The sequence below is a fragment of the Zalophus californianus genome, chromosome 5 (genome assembly GCF_009762305.2).
Source record: "Zalophus californianus isolate mZalCal1 chromosome 5, mZalCal1.pri.v2, whole genome shotgun sequence".
NCBI lineage: Eukaryota > Metazoa > Chordata > Mammalia > Carnivora > Otariidae > Zalophus > Zalophus californianus.
Window position 1 is genome coordinate 42,145,559 of NC_045599.1, and position 17,409 is coordinate 42,162,967.

The window sequence follows — 17,409 nt, forward strand, 5'->3', positions numbered from 1 at the left end:
GGCAAAAGATCGACAAGGCAAAGAATATGAAGAGACTTGCACAGTTCAGAGGAGACATTCATAAAATAAAAACTGCGCATGTACCCCCAAAATTAGAACAATCCTAGAGGTTATTAATTACTAAATAGTCCAGAGGGTACACACTTGATAGACCTGTAGAAGAGCAAAACAGTATATCCAAGGCCCTAAATTGAGTCTAAAAAACTCTACCTCCGCCCCAGAAGGCCAAACATTTGCTTAGGGTCAAAAAGAAAACTAGTCCTGTGGTCAAGTGGATGGGTGGAGATGGGAGGACAAGGCTTAACAGACATACCTACTCTTACAGGTGCCTTCTGGCCATTTGCTCTTCACTGGGAGAGGTAAGTCTAACTCCTGGCAGATCCATATCCACACTGAACAACTTTAAGCAAAGTACACAGAAACATTCACTAACAAGTCATGGGTAGCCCACAGAAGTAAATCCTCCAAGTTCAAGTCACTATGTCAGGTCGACTTGGTATAGGATTGTCTTGAGGCAGGAAGCCAGAAATAACAATATGTATGGAAAAGAAAGTTTAAAAATGTGTAAGAGAAAAGTCTCCTGTACGGTCCATAGATAAGGCAGATGCAAATACTCAGAAAAGTATGGCAGGACCCTACAGAGACTTGCAGAGGAGAGTGATCTCGGACATCAGAGTTCTTCTCCCAATTGTTGCTAAAACATGTCATATTAAATGACAGAGTTGAGGTTTTTGCTCACAAGTTGAGAACCTTTCTAGAAGCTGAAAATTTCCATACTTTTAGTCCACACGCGACAGGTCTGCTTTTATGCTGGGGTCACCTTTGATTCTCTCCTCCAAGAGAACATACAGAGGCTGAGGCTGAAGACTGGATTATGGATAGGAAGGTAAAGAGTTACTTTCAACATTTTGGCCAAGGCATCTTAAAAATTAAAGTTACTGCACTGGTAAACGTTATTTATTTATGGAAATTTTAGGGGAAAATCACTTCAACCATTTCTAAACATCGTAAAGACATGGAAAATTACACTTTCCCTGCTGTGAAAGATATCTTTCGACCTTTTGTCCAGCCAAAGCTGAACTTTGAAACCAGAGGCTTGGCACATGTTGTATGTACTGTCCTCAATGAGGCGTTTAGAGTTTTTAAAGTTAAAAAAAAAATGGCTTGAAATTAAGTGCAAGTGATTAACTTTAGAAATGTGGTGAGCATGCCCTGTGGACAGAGCCATTAAACAGTGTCCTGATCTGCTTGCCCACAGCATGAGCCACCACAGACCAAGTCAAGGATCTGAATCATGAAGAAAATGTCTCCAACAGCCTGCCTTGTACTTAATACTAGGAAAAATGTTTTCTTCATAGCAAAACTTGGCTAATCCAAACTATAAATGCAGTCTTAGATTTCATTCTGCCATGTCCAAGAAGTATAGAGACTCATCCATTTGCATGAACTTAGTAGAGTTTCTGCAGATTCTTTTTTTTTTAATAAACTGTAAAGATTCCATATAGGCATTTGTAATTTTGACTGCTTATATTCTCATAGTTTATGTAGTCTGTGTCCAGGGTATTAAGGATTCATAGGAAAATAGTGAAGCTAAATAAATTTTCAGTTTAAAGAAGCAGAGCTATTTTCTCACCTTCTAATCACTAGAGAAAAAGTTTATTGCCCAGTCTTACATAACACATTCCTCTTACAATAAAGTGTGTAAAGTCTACCTATGTACATGGATCTTTCATTCTTTTTGATGACAAGACTTCCAGGAGTTGGTACAGAAAAAAAGTCTCCTTGTTCCAGGGAGTGGAATAAAAAAATCGCTTTTTACCATTGTTTTTATTATTCTGTCATTACACAACCGATGACATTATATAGAGAACAAGTCCTATGCTGGACACTGGGCAGTATAGGATCACCATAAGATTCCTTGTCTCTCAAAAGCTTATAGTGTAACTGTATTCTTGTATGTGGTGGATGGGAAGAAGAGGAAGGAAAACTCAAAACTGAAACCATGGTAACCCTTTAAGGAGAACCAAAATGTAACAGATCCTCCAGCCATCTTTAAAAATGAAGTAAATCAGCCTGGGTGGCTCAGTGGGTTGAGCATCCAACCTTGGTTTTGGCTCAGGTGATGATCTCAGAGTTGTGAGATCATGCCTCTCCAGCCCCCTACCTGTGGTGAGGCTCCTTGTTCGCTCAGTGGGGAGTCTGCTTGAGATTCTCCTCTCCTTCTCCCTCTCCCCCTGTTCCTCCCCCAATTTGTGTGCGCGTGCTCTCTCTCTCCCATAAAAAAATTTTTTTAAAGAAATTAAATAAGAAAAGTTTATAAATGTGTACTTTGAGACATTTTAGAAAAAATAGGTAAAATAAAATAAGAAAATGTAAATATGAAAAATGAGGACCAGGAGGTTAATACCAGAGAAAAAGAACAAGAATATTCAGATAATGAGATGTAACACAGTATGAGAGTTAAACTATAAATTTGGCTTGCAGCTTTCTGAAGAAAAAGCAAATAAATAAATAATTGCAATTAATTGTTTGATTTTCATTGTCTTTGAAGAGAAATATACAAATTCTTCAATGGCAACAAAGCTTTTCAGCACACTTTAAAAGAAATATCTTGCCTGAGCTACATAGTAACATAGTAATGTAGAAGGAAATACCCTCTACCAGATCCTCAAATACATTAGCAGGTTCTACAACACTGTTTCCTTTAGTGACCATCCATGAAAGTTGAGAGTACTATATGGCTGTATGACCTACTGAAAGTAGTTTTAATAGGGCCACCATAATGCAATGCAAATATTTAGCTTTCTACAGATTCCATCTAACCCAAGGGAAAATAATAGGCTATCCAATGTTAATGTCTATGGTAGTTAGGCAGGCATAATGAATGGGTGAAGTAAGTTAATATGAAGGCAAAAATGGGGGCAATAGCAAACCAATAGATAATAATCCTGCCTAAATGGGGCAGCCACAAACTTAGTCTCAGACTGGCTCTTGCCTTGTAAGGACGTGGGCCCTGTGCTTCCAGACATTTCAATTTTCCAAAAACAACTAGAAAGTTATATTTTTATGAAATCTGTTTTTTAAAACTTGTCAATTAAATTTTTAAACACAGTGTAGGCCAAATAAGTCACATTAAGTAAATCATGCTGTGAGCTTCCAGTTTGTAGACCCTAACATAGAATATCCAATTAATATTACCTCTCAAAATGGTTTCAAATAAGACTGTAATGCCAACAATTCAGCTCTCTGTTGGATTAAACTACTTGCATTTTTTCTAAATATATCCACTTCTGTGAGATACTTAAGTATTTTTTTTTGTTAGAATGAATGACTAGTCTCTGAAAAGACTAATTCACTATAATAAGTTTCGACTAAGCAAAGATTGCTAACAGAAGGGAGATGCTCTTCAGGAAAAAAAAAAAAGAGTATTCACAGAGATGAAAAGAGAATGAATCCTTAGTTCATTACAAAGAAGAGAACATGACCCATAAGTCAAGTCTGTCCTTAAAATATGATGGAGGCATCAGGCTAACACACCTTTGTACGGTGATCCAAATTAGATCTTCAACTCAGTAACTTTAAATTTCAGGGATATTCTCAAAAGAATTGTGAATATTGATACCCCTTTGCACATATCCAAGTTGACATCTAATCTTTCCATTGTAAGTTTAAAGAGTTGCAAAGGCTATACTTCCCAATGTATTACAGTGGTGGTAATAATAATAATAATAATAAAGCCTTTATTTAACACTTTAAAATGTATGCAGTGGGGGGGCACCTGGGTGGTTGAGTATCTGACTCTTGGTTTCAGCTCAGGTCGTGATCTCAGGGTCATGGGATCCAGCCTGGAGTGGAGTCTGCTTGGGATTCTCTCTCCTTCTCCCTCTGCCCTTACCCACCTCAAATAAACAAATCAGTCTTTTAAAAACTAAAATAAAATGTACGCAATGGAATCTAAATACCATAGCAATCTGATATGTCCATCATTCTTTTCTATAAATAGAGAATATATTTCTTCTTTAACAGTTGAATATTTTATAATTCCTTTTTCTCTCTGAACTCATATTCCCATTCTATTTTATCCCAGTGTAATATGCTTAAGCCAAAAGTTTTTTTTAAAGATTTTATTTATTTATTTGACACAGAGAGAGAGAGCACAAGTAGGGGGAGCAGCAGAGGGAAAGGGAGAAGCAGGGATGCGGGGCTCAATCCCAGGACCTTGGGATCATGACCTGAGCCAAGGGCAGACGCTTAACTGACTGAGCCACCCAGGTGCCCCAAGCCTAAAAGTTTTTTGGTGATGCCCTACTATCTTTTTCTACAACAAAAAATATCTCTATAAATTGACACTTAAAGTTAATAATTTCCCTCTAGATTAAGTTATCAGTGCAATTATTATTTTTAGTCCTAGTATTAATTCACAATTGATCAAAACAATATACCTGTATTACAAATTTTGATTAAAGCTTATTGAATGAAAATCAAAACTGCACTGAAATCAATCCCTTAATAAGATGAATGGGACCTTAAAAAAAATTAGTTCATGTACCTGTGGATACATTTTACAGAATACTAGAATGAGAACGAGTTTAACATTGGTTCCATTCCTTATGTGTACAGAAGTAAACTCTGAGAAATCATATTCATACAATAAGGGCTTTGTTGTTAAACCATCACTGAATTCTTTGAACCCTTAGTAATATATCATGCTGTGATCTTCCATCAAACATATTGTTAATAATCTTACACTGTTATTTTGATTGTCTTCAATTTTGTTGAAAGTGAAGACTTAAAAACTACCTTATTGCAAAAGGATTTGTTACCCAGTCCTTAATGGTCCTTCACTATAATTCACTTCAATCTTGATAAATACCAAAAAAGACTTTGACAAGACTTACCAAATGACTGATTGTACTGGTTACTTTTTTTTCTCTTAGAGGCACATGTTTAAGCCAACACACTCAGAAAAGGGAGGGAAAATGGAAATATTCTTAATTTTAATACTTTCTTGTCAATGTAGTATTTTAAAATAAAATCCTTTTTATCTTGTCACATATTTTAAATATATTTTTGTCAAAACCATGGAGCTGTAGATTCAGCCCATTCAGTTTGTGGAAAATATTTGCTAGGCAACCCAACTAGCAAAGACTGTCCTCTTTGTGAAACCAAACTGCCAGGTCAGATTTGCTTTCTTTCAGAAAAAGTCTGACTTCATTTTCCAATTCTAATGAGTGTGTTAAATCATATTTTGAGGCATATTAAAAACCACTGGGAAATAAATCACAAAACATGTTACTATAAAATAGATTAGTAAAAGCAGGCAATTCAAGATTAAAATGATGTAAGATCTAATAGAATTTATTCATTGTATCATAAGTTATAAAGAATAATCAATATGCAGTTCCTCATTACTTCATTTATTTTCATTCATGTAATGTGTAGCTAAAATTGATAAGTTATTTATATTGCAAGGGATGTGGTAAAAGGCACAGTAATCCTTTAGCAAATGTGTACATGTATGTATTGAACTTCGGTATTTGCTTTGGAAAAAAAGAATTAGGAGTAAAAAATCAGAAATACTCCACTAATTTCATTTGTGTTCAAACTTAATATTTGATGATAGAGGAAGGTATGTGCTGCTAAAAATAATCAGTCCAGGAGTTAGCCTTTCTTTTTATTTTTAATAAGAAGTGGGAAAATATCACAAGATGAAGTTACATAAGGATTTTTATCTGTGAGTTTTATCTAGTGTTCATAGATATATATAAATCTGAAAAAATTTTCAGTTTCCTCTCGGAGACATGGCCTACAATGTATTTTGAAACTATTTGAAAAATACTTGTTTAAATAGTGTTTACTATTGCCTATCAATGCTGGCTTTACTTTGCTCTTTCTAGAACCCTCCTTCAAGAGCAATGCATTTTTTTTAAAGTGGTCAGGAGAGAAAATAAATAAAGTCACTGAATGAAAATTATTCTGCTTCTCACTATCTATACTCCACAACATACTGTCTGATATCAAAAAATCCCAACAAGGACCAAAATACTCCATTCTTCACACCATGCTTAACCTAAAAAATATATGACAGGAAGATTTAACATGCATTAAGTAAGTTCTATTAGCTTATTATATATCCTTCATTTTAATGTGTATTTCTAAGAATACACCATGAGGGGCGCCTGGATGGCTCAGTCGATAAGTGGCTGCCTTCGGCTCAGGTCATGATCCCACGGTCCTGGGATCGAGTCCCGCATCGGGCTCCCTGCTCCTTGGGAGCCAGCTTCTCCCTCTGCCTCTCTCTCTCTCTCTCCCTCTCTCTGTCTCTCATGAATAAATAAATAAAATCTTTAAAATAAATAAATAAATAGATAGATAGATAGATAAAAATTTAAAAAAATAAAAATACACTGGGAAGATTTCTCCTTATATCTTAGTAACTCTAATTGTAAAAAAAAAAAAAAAAATTCACTTCTCTAGGTCAATTGACCAAAACAGAAAACAGGATGAACAAAACAACTATTTAAGTACTGACAAGTGTTTCGTAATTCTATGTTGTGCTGTATTAGAATGGAAACCAGAAAGAGTTTTAAAAAAGCTTAATTTGACAATTTCAGAATTTCAGCACTAAGTAACAAGCAACCAGTTTGGAGAACTGGGTTTGCAATGGAATGCACAGGGCTTGGATAAACAGGGTCTTCTCTCAATGGAGGATCATTATCATCTCCCAGGGTATTAGCAGAACTAGACTTATAAATTGTCTTGAAGAAAGAATGCACAATTTAAGGAATACCAGTGACTTTGCTCTCCATCCCCCCAATGAATTTTCTGGTGTTAGCTCGAGTTGAAAGACTTGCATCTTCTATACTCTTGGTTGGCTTTTCACAATGTGAGAATCTTGCTGTACTGAGTGTAATTCTGGTGTTTAAAGGTACAATTTTGGGGGCAGAGGTACAGCATGGCCTACAAATATAAGCCAACTTCTTCATCTGGTGTTCAACTAAAGAGACACCTAATACTGAAGGAAAATTGACTCCATTGGACTTTTTGAGAGGCTTTATGTCTACTTCCAATGTGGTAGTTTCCTAATACTTTCTTTCTTCAGTTCAATTTTTTAAAAAAATGATTATAGGGGCACCTGGGTGACTCGGTCAGTTAAGCATCCAACTCTTGGTTTCAGCTCAGATCATGATCTCAGGGTTATGAGATCAAGCCCCAATCTGTCAGCCTCCAAGCCCAACAGGGAGTCTGCTTGAGAGTACCCCCCTCCCTCTCCCTCTCTCCCTGTGCTCACTCTCTCTTAAAAAGAAAAGTAAATAAATACATAAAATTTAAAATCATTATTATGTGGGTGCCTGGCTGGCTCAGTTGGTGGAGCACACAACTCTTGATCTTGGATTGTGAGTCTGAGCTCCATGTTGGGTGTAGAGATTAACTCAAAATAAATAAAATCTTTAAATAAATAAATAAAATAATTATTATGAAATGTTTAAGGAATATCAAAAAGTATGCCATTTAAATAGCTTTTTATCTTTATTTTTCTTCATTTAGTTTGCACAAACTAAATGTAAATGCAGTATGATTCCACATTATAAGCATTTATTGAGTACCTATTAAGTGCATATTATTTCATATAATCCTCTCAACCACCTTGGAGGTGGTTATTATCTCTATATTATAGATATAGAAACTAACAGAAATTAAAACTTACCTAGCTTGCAAATGACAGAGTTAAATTTGGGCACAAATCTGCCTGAGCTCTTTTCTTCATATCAAGATGTCAATGGGGAAACCAAGAACTACTAAAAAAAAAAAAAAAAAAAAAGCATTTAGTTGAAATCTTGGTAATTATGAATGAGACTAAGCAAACTCTTTTGGAGGAAAAAACATGCTAAACTAAGGGACCCCATTGGGATTAAGCCATGAAACTGGATAAAAGAAAAAAATGTGTATCATATCAACTTGTTGTAATAATCATTCAGTTAGGTAAAATAATCTGAGTTATATAGCGCTTAAAAGATAGCAAGCTGAGAGAGCACAGACTGTGTCCAACGAGTCCCTCTTTGAATACACTTGGCCTAGCACACCACTTGGCACATAGTGCACACACACAGTAAATATGTGTTGAATGAATGAATGAATCAGGATCTAGTTCAACTACAGCCACTTCCAAATGACCCAAAGTATACAATATGATGATAATAGGCAATGTGTCCTAATGCATCATTTGGAAGGGTGTTTAAAGGCAGCAGTCATTCACTCATTAATCCATTTACAAATCACTTCCGTGCCTGGCCTTTGGTTGGATTGGGCCCACCCATGCAATGCATGGACCAGGAAGTCCAGCCAGGGACATGGGCCCTCTGACTTCACTGTGCATTCAGGCAGCCCCATTGCTCACCTGTTCTGACTTGTTGTGGTCCATCTCTCTCCCCCACCTCAGACGCCTAACTCCCCGTGATATCGCAGCACAGAGTAATGTCCCTCAGGGCCCCCTTACTTTTATGACTCACTGGAACATGCTTCTTTGGCTTTCACCCCCTGCATTCCCTCTGGAACCTCCACTCATCCAGAACTGCAAATTTTTCCTTGTCCACACAAGCCACCGCAGCTCTACCTGGCCTTCCATCTGGGAGAGGAAGGGACATATTGAGCTCACTGTGCTGGGATCTACAAAACTACAATGCAAAGCAGCTCTCCTCACTCACCAACTTGTATTTCAGCTTTTGAAATACTTATACCCTAACACTTATCTTTCCAACAAATGAATCTTCCCTACCACTGAGTGGATTTCTAGCCAAAATGACCATGTCAAAGTTGTGCAAGGACAAGTCTATTTTTTTTTAAATTTATTTATTTTAGAGAGAGAAGGGTGCGTGAGCACATGGGGAAGGGGGACAGAGGGAGAGAGAGATTGTCAAGCAAACTCCTCACTGAGCACACAGCCTCATATGGGGCTCAATATTATGACCCTGAGATCACAACCTGAGCCAAAATTAAGACTAGAACCCTTAACCGGCTGAGCCACCCAGGTGCCCCAAGAACAAGCCTATTCTTTGGCAGAACTTTTAGACGTAGAAAGAAGGACTTTCTGGAACTGGTTATATCAGAAGCATTTATGAGCTGTATTAGTCTGCTAGGGCTGCCATGACAAAGTACCATAGGCTGGGTGACTTCAACAGCAGAAATTTATTTTCTCACAGTTCTGGAGAGTGGAAGTTCAAGACCAAGGTGTTAGCAGGTCTGGTTTCTCCTAAAGCCTTTTTCCTTGGCCTTTAGATGGCCACTTTCTTGTTATGTCCTCACATCGCCATCATTCTGTGTGCATGTATCCTTGGTGTCTCTTTGTGTATCCAAAAGTCCTCTTTTAAGGACATCAATCAGATGGGATTAGGGCCTACCCTAATGGCCTCATTTTAACTTAGTCACATCTTTAAAGGCCCTATCTCCAAATACAGTCACATTGTGAGGTTCTGTAGAATTAGAACTTCAACAAATGAATTGGGGGGGGGGGTGCCTGGGTGGCTCAGTTGTTAAGTGTCTGCCTTCGGCTCAGGTCATGATCCCAGAGTCCTGGGATCGAGCCCCACATTGGGCTCCCTGCTCTGCGGGGATGCCTGCTTCTCCTCTCACACTCCCCCTGCTTGTGTTCCTTCTCTCGTTGTGTCTCTCTCTGTCAAATAAATAAATAAAATCTTTAAAAAATATATATGAATTTGGGGGGACACAATTCAAGCCATAACATGTGCCCCCTTCAGATTCTTTCCACCCAATCTGCCTCTCAGACTCACAGCTTCTGCCATGGATGACCAACTCTGCGTAGGGAACTGCATGCTGGTATCTGGCTTCTTCTGCCACTTCTGTACTCAGACAATACACCAGCTGCAGAGCATGGAATCTGGCTTCTTGAGTAACTACTGGAGCGGCTAGATGGTGTAGGGCAGAAACATGAAAGTTTTGATTCTATATGAAATAAATTTTGCAGACACGGGAGACTGAAGAGTGTCAGGCAGTTAAATTTCCTCTCTCCTTCCCTTGGATGGATGACTCTGGGGTACTGGTTCTCCAAGCAACCTGTCTTGAGATGTCCAGCGTTGTTGAGTAGACCACACCTGCTCAGCCCACCTGCTGGGCCTCCTGTGACTTTTTCATAAGACAATGACCAACATAATTATGCACCACCTTGCATTGCTTCTCGTCCTTCCCTGTTTAACTTCCCTTTTTCCTCACTCTTGTTGCCGTGGCTTTGCATCACCAATTATCCCCAAATACATCATCACTTAATCCTTGCCTCAGGCTCTGTTTTCTAGGGAACCTGCGCTAGACCACTGGCACACTCGACAAATGGAAAATGAGACAAAAAAAAGTCCTGGTAATTAGAGACAAATATTGACAAGGAATCTTGGGGCTGATAGTACACTATCAGTTAATCCAGAACATGGTCCTGCATGATATATGTTGAGTTCAGAAAACTCATCATCACTCTTAATGAAATGTAAGATTAGAAAGTATATCAGTCAGTTCCGAATAGAAAAACAGAAACCATTCTAAGATTTAAAAGAGAGGAAATTCAAATAAATAAATAAAAATAAAAACTAAAATAGAGGAAATGAAACCACGAATCGGTTGCACAGGTCCTGAAAGAGATGAGATTCCAAACAGACGACTGTCAAGTTATCCGGAGATTTGCAGAAGCAGAAAGTGCTTCCAGTCCTAAACTGGAGAAACAAAGAATGATCAATGTTACCACAGCCAGGGGCCAGTGAGTGGGGGGAGCTGGAACTATGGTGTGCTTGCCTAGCCAGAGCTGTACTGGGGATGGAACCAGAGACAGAGAAAGAGGGACAAGTATCCTGGCTTCTCCCTTCCTCTCTGTGATTTTCTGCCAGTGCCTCCCATTACCTGAACCGAAGAAGAAGCCAGCTGACCCAGGAGCCTGCAAAATGGAGCTTGTAGGAATTGCTGCCCTTGCCCTGTGGAGGAGTTCAAGGGAATTAATGGCACAAGCTCAGGACTGGCCCAGAAAACAAAGTAGGTTAATTTGGGGAAATTGTTAGATGTCAATAACTCTATGGGGCAGGGAAGTGTCCCTTGGGAGAAAAAGTATAACACAGATACGGCATAGTGGACATCGGAATAAAACAGACCTGGGTTTAAAGGTTACTGGCATTGATCTGAACCTCTGTTTCCTCTTTTCAGTCTGTGTTGTAACCCTCTTATAAAGAGTGTGTAATACTTTATTTTTTTTTAAGATTTTATTTATTTATTTGAGAGAGAGAGAATGAGAGATGGAGAGCACGAGAGGGAAGAGGGTCAGAGGGAGAGGCAGACTCCCTGCTGAGCAGGGAGCCCGATGCGGGACTCGATCCCGGGACTCCAGGATCATGACCTGAGCCGAAGGCAGTCGCTCAACTGACTGAGCCACCCAGGCACCCCAAGAGTGTGTAATACTTTAGAATTGTCCCACTGAGGGATGTGGAAGCTGGAATTATATCCACCAATTCCCATCCCCATTTGAAGCTAATTCCTGGCATTACCTCTCAGGGACTTTTGTCCTGTCCTTTGGGAGGGCCCAGCCCATTGTCTCAGCCAGTTAACATTCTTGGGCAGAGAAATGCAGGAACCAGGTGTGTAAGGTGCCGTCTGAAGGTGGCTTTGGGACTGACTGAGGACTATGGATCGAGCATCAGCAGCATCTACTGCGGACAGATGGCTGGAAAAGCTCTGAAGATCATATTAGACCACAATCCAGCCTTAAATCAGCACAGTTGCACTTTCATATTTTCCTAGACCAGTACTTTTTTCAACTTCACTAATACCCACACTTAGAAATATATTTTTTTGGCATTGTGACTCAGTACACATGTGTGCATGCGTACATACACATATACAACTGAAACAAAAGATTCACAAAATACTTATTCTATAACGTATACTCTGGTATTTTTCCATTTCATTTGATTTTTTTTGAACAAAGGTTGCAAGTCTTGAATTGATTTCATGACCCTCTAAAGACTGTTGGTTCATAACCTAGCTATGCAAAGTGTGGACTCCTGCCACAGCAAGTTAAAGAACTGAAGCCAGAACGTAAATAAGCTATGTCATTATACACTAAAGTCATTAAGCACTAAATTCAGTTGACATTCTTTCATAGCAAGATATTCTCAGTGAAGGAAGCAGTATGTTGATTGATATGTTATAAAAGTCAAAAAGAAGTTTTCTAACATTTGCCCTTCTCTGTTGCTAAAAGATCCCTAGCCCTCCAAAGTCTTATTCAGTTATTTCTCGGGGTCTCTGAGGAACATCTCTGATGCTGTCATCAAACTACATTTACAGGAGGTCCCCGCCCTCCCCTCAGTGCTGGTGGCTAGAAGCAAGGGTGAAAACCACTGCCCACTCCTTCCGCTCACCGCTGCAAGGAGGACAACTTGACCTATACTCCTGGGCTCCCTGTTCCTGCTGCCATCTAGCCTAGTGGAAACGAGATTTGAGTTCCCCTTCTGCAGACTAAAAAGAGAAGGAAAACCAGGTCCCCACTACGACTCTGGTTTCCAGGTGTCCAGGTTGCAGATGAGTTCTGTGAAGCTACCATCTTCCAGGATAGCAGTCCTCAAACGGGAGCACCCTAAGGCAGTGGTTCTCAACCAGGGGTTTTTTGCTCCCCAGGGGCACGTGTGCCAATGTCTGAAGACCTTTTTTGGTTGTCACAGTGTGAGGGAGGGGGTTGCTACTAGGGTTTGGTAAGTAGAGGTTAAGGATGTTGCTAAATATCCTACAACACACAGGACAGCCCCCCATAACAAAGAATGAAATGACTCAACATGTCAAGAGTGCTTGGAGGGAGAAACTGCGCCCATCAGTGTGCGTCATCTTCCCTGCGGTAAGCGGGCACGGACTGTTGGCGGCAGGCTGGTTACACATCTTTAATTTCCAGGTGTACCCTTTCCTGACTTTGGTCTGCAATAGCCAGCCAGGTCTCCTTTCCAACCTCTCTCTCGGTAACCCTTCTCCCAAATCCCAAATATGCATGCCCACATCTAAAAACTTAGGAGGTACCTAAGAAAGGACAGGGGGAAAATGCTTGGCTCTCTCCTGTGCGGAGGGAGAATCGGTGAGGCAGTCCCTGGGGGCAAAACAAAAAGCTTCGTAAGAATATGAAAGCATCAGTGCCTTGTTTCATGCAGGTAACAACCGTCTGGCACATCTCTGAGTTTTATGCCCCCATCTATCTGTTTTAGAATTAGAGTCCAAAAGTAAGATAAATCCATCACAGGGAGACATAGGAACACGTTTATATGAATTGATGAATGAAGTCTGACTTCTTCTAACTGCAAATTCAGTCTGGCTAATTGGTTTGACAATGAAGACTGGCTTTGCCATTTAGATACACAGCAGACATTACCATAAATGAAACTGGTTAAGTCTGCGGGCCAAGGTACACTATATAATATGCCAGAAATGACATCCTTTGCAATTCCTTAGATTTACAATAGAAAACTTTTCACATTAACTTAAAAATGTGAGAGGATGGTGATACAAGTCGGAATATTGGTTACCTATGGGAGGGAAAGGGAAGGTATCACTAAAAAGGGAGCAGGAGGGAGCCTGCCGAGTACTGGAAATGTTCTACATCCCCATCTTTGTGGCGATAATGTGAGTGTGTATAAATATGGAAAAGTTCACTGAGCTGGTACACTTAAGATTTGTGTATCTTAGAAAAGTTATATTTTAATAAAAACAACAACAGCAAAAGTAAAGAGGGTTTTCAAAATTCTTTTGTGAGACTATTCAAGGAAAAAATTCTCACACACCTCTCACTGCTGTGAGAGACTGAGAGGACTAAATTTTCCTAAATCCATGGTCCAAAACATGTCTCTCCTGTCCTCTACCCTCAGGACCTCTCCTTCCTAACATGTCTCATTTTCCTCCCAAACTCCTTTTTAAAAAAAAATTATTTATTTTTTTATTATGTTCAGTTAGCCAGCAGATAGTACATCATAAGTTTTTATTGTAGTGTTCAGTGACCTATTAGTTGCGTATAACACCCAGTGCTCATCCCAACACATGCCCTCCTTAATCCTCCCAAATTCTTATACCAAGCCCCCGGAAGTCTTACTCTGTAACCACACACCTCTTACATCCTGAACCAGTTCCCTGGGCATTTCTCTCCACCACCTGCCTTTACTGAGATCTGCTCCCCGCCTTGGTCTTCCCTGCCTGGCCCACCCAGGACACCACCGTTTCAGACTGCACAAACCTAGGGTCAGGAAGGGAGGTCCACGTCCTTGATCCTCTGATAGGAAGCCAGGATGCTCCAACCTCTGAGAATCCTAATATTCATGATACTGTCTTCATTCCTGGTCACTCTCATTTACTGACTACCTGGCCACTGTCCTTCACCAATGGAGGATCCAGTGTACACACCGCCTTCTCCACCCTGATCCCTGCTATTCTCTTGGTTGCATGTATACTTGAAGAACAGAAGATTTTAATTTTGATAAAATCCAATGTATCCATTTTTTTCTCTTATGGTTGGTACTTGTTGTAGCCTATGTAATTTTTTTGTCTTCTCCAAGTTTTCTAAGATTTTCTCAGTTATCTTTTTTTTCAAAATATGTTATAGTTTTAACTTTAACATTCAGGTCTATGACCCATTTTGAGTTAATTTTTATATATAGTGTGAGCTAAGGGTCAAGGTTCTTTTTTTTTCAATAGAGATACACAGTTGTCCCAACACCATTTGTTGAAAAGCTTTCCCCCATTGAAATAACTTGGCACCTTTGTCAAAAATCAACTGGATATAGACATAGATATATACACACATATATATAAATCTATTTCTCACTCATATATATGAAAAATTACATGTATAATGCCAATTACTAGGCTCTATGTTTTGATTCATTATTCTATATGTCTGTCATAAGACAATTCTTGATGACTTATAATAATAAAATTTGTAATAAATCTTGAAATCAGACTGTGTAAACCCTTCATCTTTGTTCTTTTTCAAAATTATTTTGGCTATTCAATATTCCTTATTTCCATATGAATTTCAGATTCAGTTCATACGTTTCTACAAAATGCCTGCTAGTATTTTGCTTGAGATTGTGTTGAATCTATAGATCAATTTGGAGAAAAATGACAACTGAGCAACCACGAGACTTCCAATCCATGAACATGACATATCACTCTATTTATTTAGGTCTTATTTACTTTCTCCTAGCAATGTTTCATAGTTTTCAATGTACAGGTCTTGCACACCTTTTACCAAACTTATGCTTAAATATTTTTTGTATTTTTAATAGTTTTTTTTTAAAGAAAAGAGTGGAATTTAATCTTTATTTACAGGACACTGCAAGAGAGGAGATTCCACATAGAAATAAGAAACCCACTGTGAGGAGGAGCTTCATACAGGTTGTACAGTTTGGAACTCGTCAAGTAGAGTTTTGTTGTAAAAAGTGCTACAATAACAAAACACATTTAAAAAGAGTTCTTAGAAGAGAAAGAGTAAGACAAACTTCTACCAAACAGAGTACACAACAAACAACGTTCTGCCTCAGCTGTACAATCTAAAAGCCAAAGGTCCCGGGAGTGCCATCCTAAACTTGGAACATACAGCCTTCGGAGGTAGTTTTTGGCACAACATTCTGATCTTCCTCTTCCTCTACAGAGAAATGCTTCTCAATCAAGTTTAATGCAGCTTTGTACACAGACTCATTTTCATGGTTTTGTAGAACTTCGATTCTTCAATCATTATACTAAGTTTCTCAGTTTCACCTAGTTTCTCAGCAGCCTGAAAGATGTTTGAAATGGCGTCCAGAATAACCAGAATAATTTTGGTATCTTTTGCAGTTAAGAGGTTCATCAATGGTTCTATTACGCCACAATGAACGAAGTATACAATCTGTTCAACTGTCCCACCACTTGTATAGTTGGTCACAGCCCAGACAGCTTCCTTTTGTGTCTTAAAGTCTGCCTTAGAGAGGACATCAACGAGGAATGGGACTAATCCATGATTCACAACTTGCTGTATCTGGTCCTGGCGACCAGCTATGATGTTTGACATTGTCCACGTAACTTCCTTCTGAATATCAGTTTGGGGGTTTGTTAGGAGGCTGGGAAAAACAGCAAGTGCTCCTGCATCTATTACAACCTGAGTCTGTTCACTATCCCAGTGACAATATTTCCTATGGGTCTTAGAGCAAGAATCACAATGGGCAATTCGGTAGCTCCTAGAAGCTTCACAAGCTGGGGCACAACTCTTGTTTTCACAACCATTTCAATCCATTCATTCGGGCCATCAGTAAGGTAGGAAATGGCCCAGCAGGTATCTGCCAATACTTCTGGATCATCATGATGCAGGAGACGAACTAAGGCAGGAACAATCTGCTCAGCAGCATCTAATGGGGGTGCAGGACTCTTGTTGCAACAAAGGTTTAAAAGTGTCCAAGTAAGGTTACGTAAGTAACCACATGCTAAAGATGACATATCAGGAACTGCAAGGAGAGCCAATAGTGGGTCAACTGCACCATACTTGATAACCAAGTCTCGAAAAACTGAACCATCACCAGCAATGTGTCCTAGAGCCCATACAGCTTGTTCACTGATGTGGGCATGGGAAGATGCCAACAGAGAAATGAATGCTGGGATAGCACCTCCATCTACCACAGCCTTGGTCTGTTCTGACATCCCAGAAGCAACGTTAGTGAGAGCCCAAGCAGATTCAAACTGAATGGGACTACAATCAGTTCTGCCCAAGAAGGACACAAATTTTGGAATCAAACCAGCCCGGATTATGTTGTCTATGGGGGGCTCTTTTTCCCTAGAAAGCAGTTTCCTAGCAGCTTGAGTAGCCTGGAGCTGGCTTTCCAAATTGTTGCTATTTACGCCTTTGACAATGTTATCAACAGACCAATTTACAGTGCCCTGGTTGTTGTGGTTGTCCTGTAGTGGAGAGGTAACATCATCAGGAAACGAGCTTATGTTTCTCCTTTTCGGCATCTGGTCATCCTTCTTAGCTTTCCTCAGCTCCACATTAACTTCTATTCGGCGCTGCCTCATTTCTGTACTGTCTTTCCCCTTGTTCTTGAATCTGTTAAGGCGGGCAGCTGGTGAATTAGCATTCTTGTTGGTGGCCATGTTTATGAGACAAAGGGAGAAAGCTACACGGCCGGCTCAGGCTTCCACAGGAGGTGGTCCGGGGCGCACAGTCTGCGGGTCAGCTGCCCTCAAGATGTCTACCATGGATCACCCCCAAAGACGGTGTGTCTTTGATAGTATTTTAAATGGCATTGAAAATTTTCACTTTACCATTGATTGTTGCTAGTATATAAAAATTTAATTAAATTTTGTATATTGAACTTGTATCATACAACTTTGCAAAATTTATTTAGATTTTTATAGCTTTTG

At 39.4% G+C, this 17,409-nt stretch overlaps 1 pseudogene; it reads right to left on the reverse strand.

Annotated features, from left to right (window-relative positions):
• Window positions 1–15,569: 15,569 nt before the first annotated feature.
• Window positions 15,570–17,139, reverse strand: LOC113929760 (annotated as a pseudogene).
• Between the last annotated feature and the right edge of the window lie 270 nt (window positions 17,140–17,409).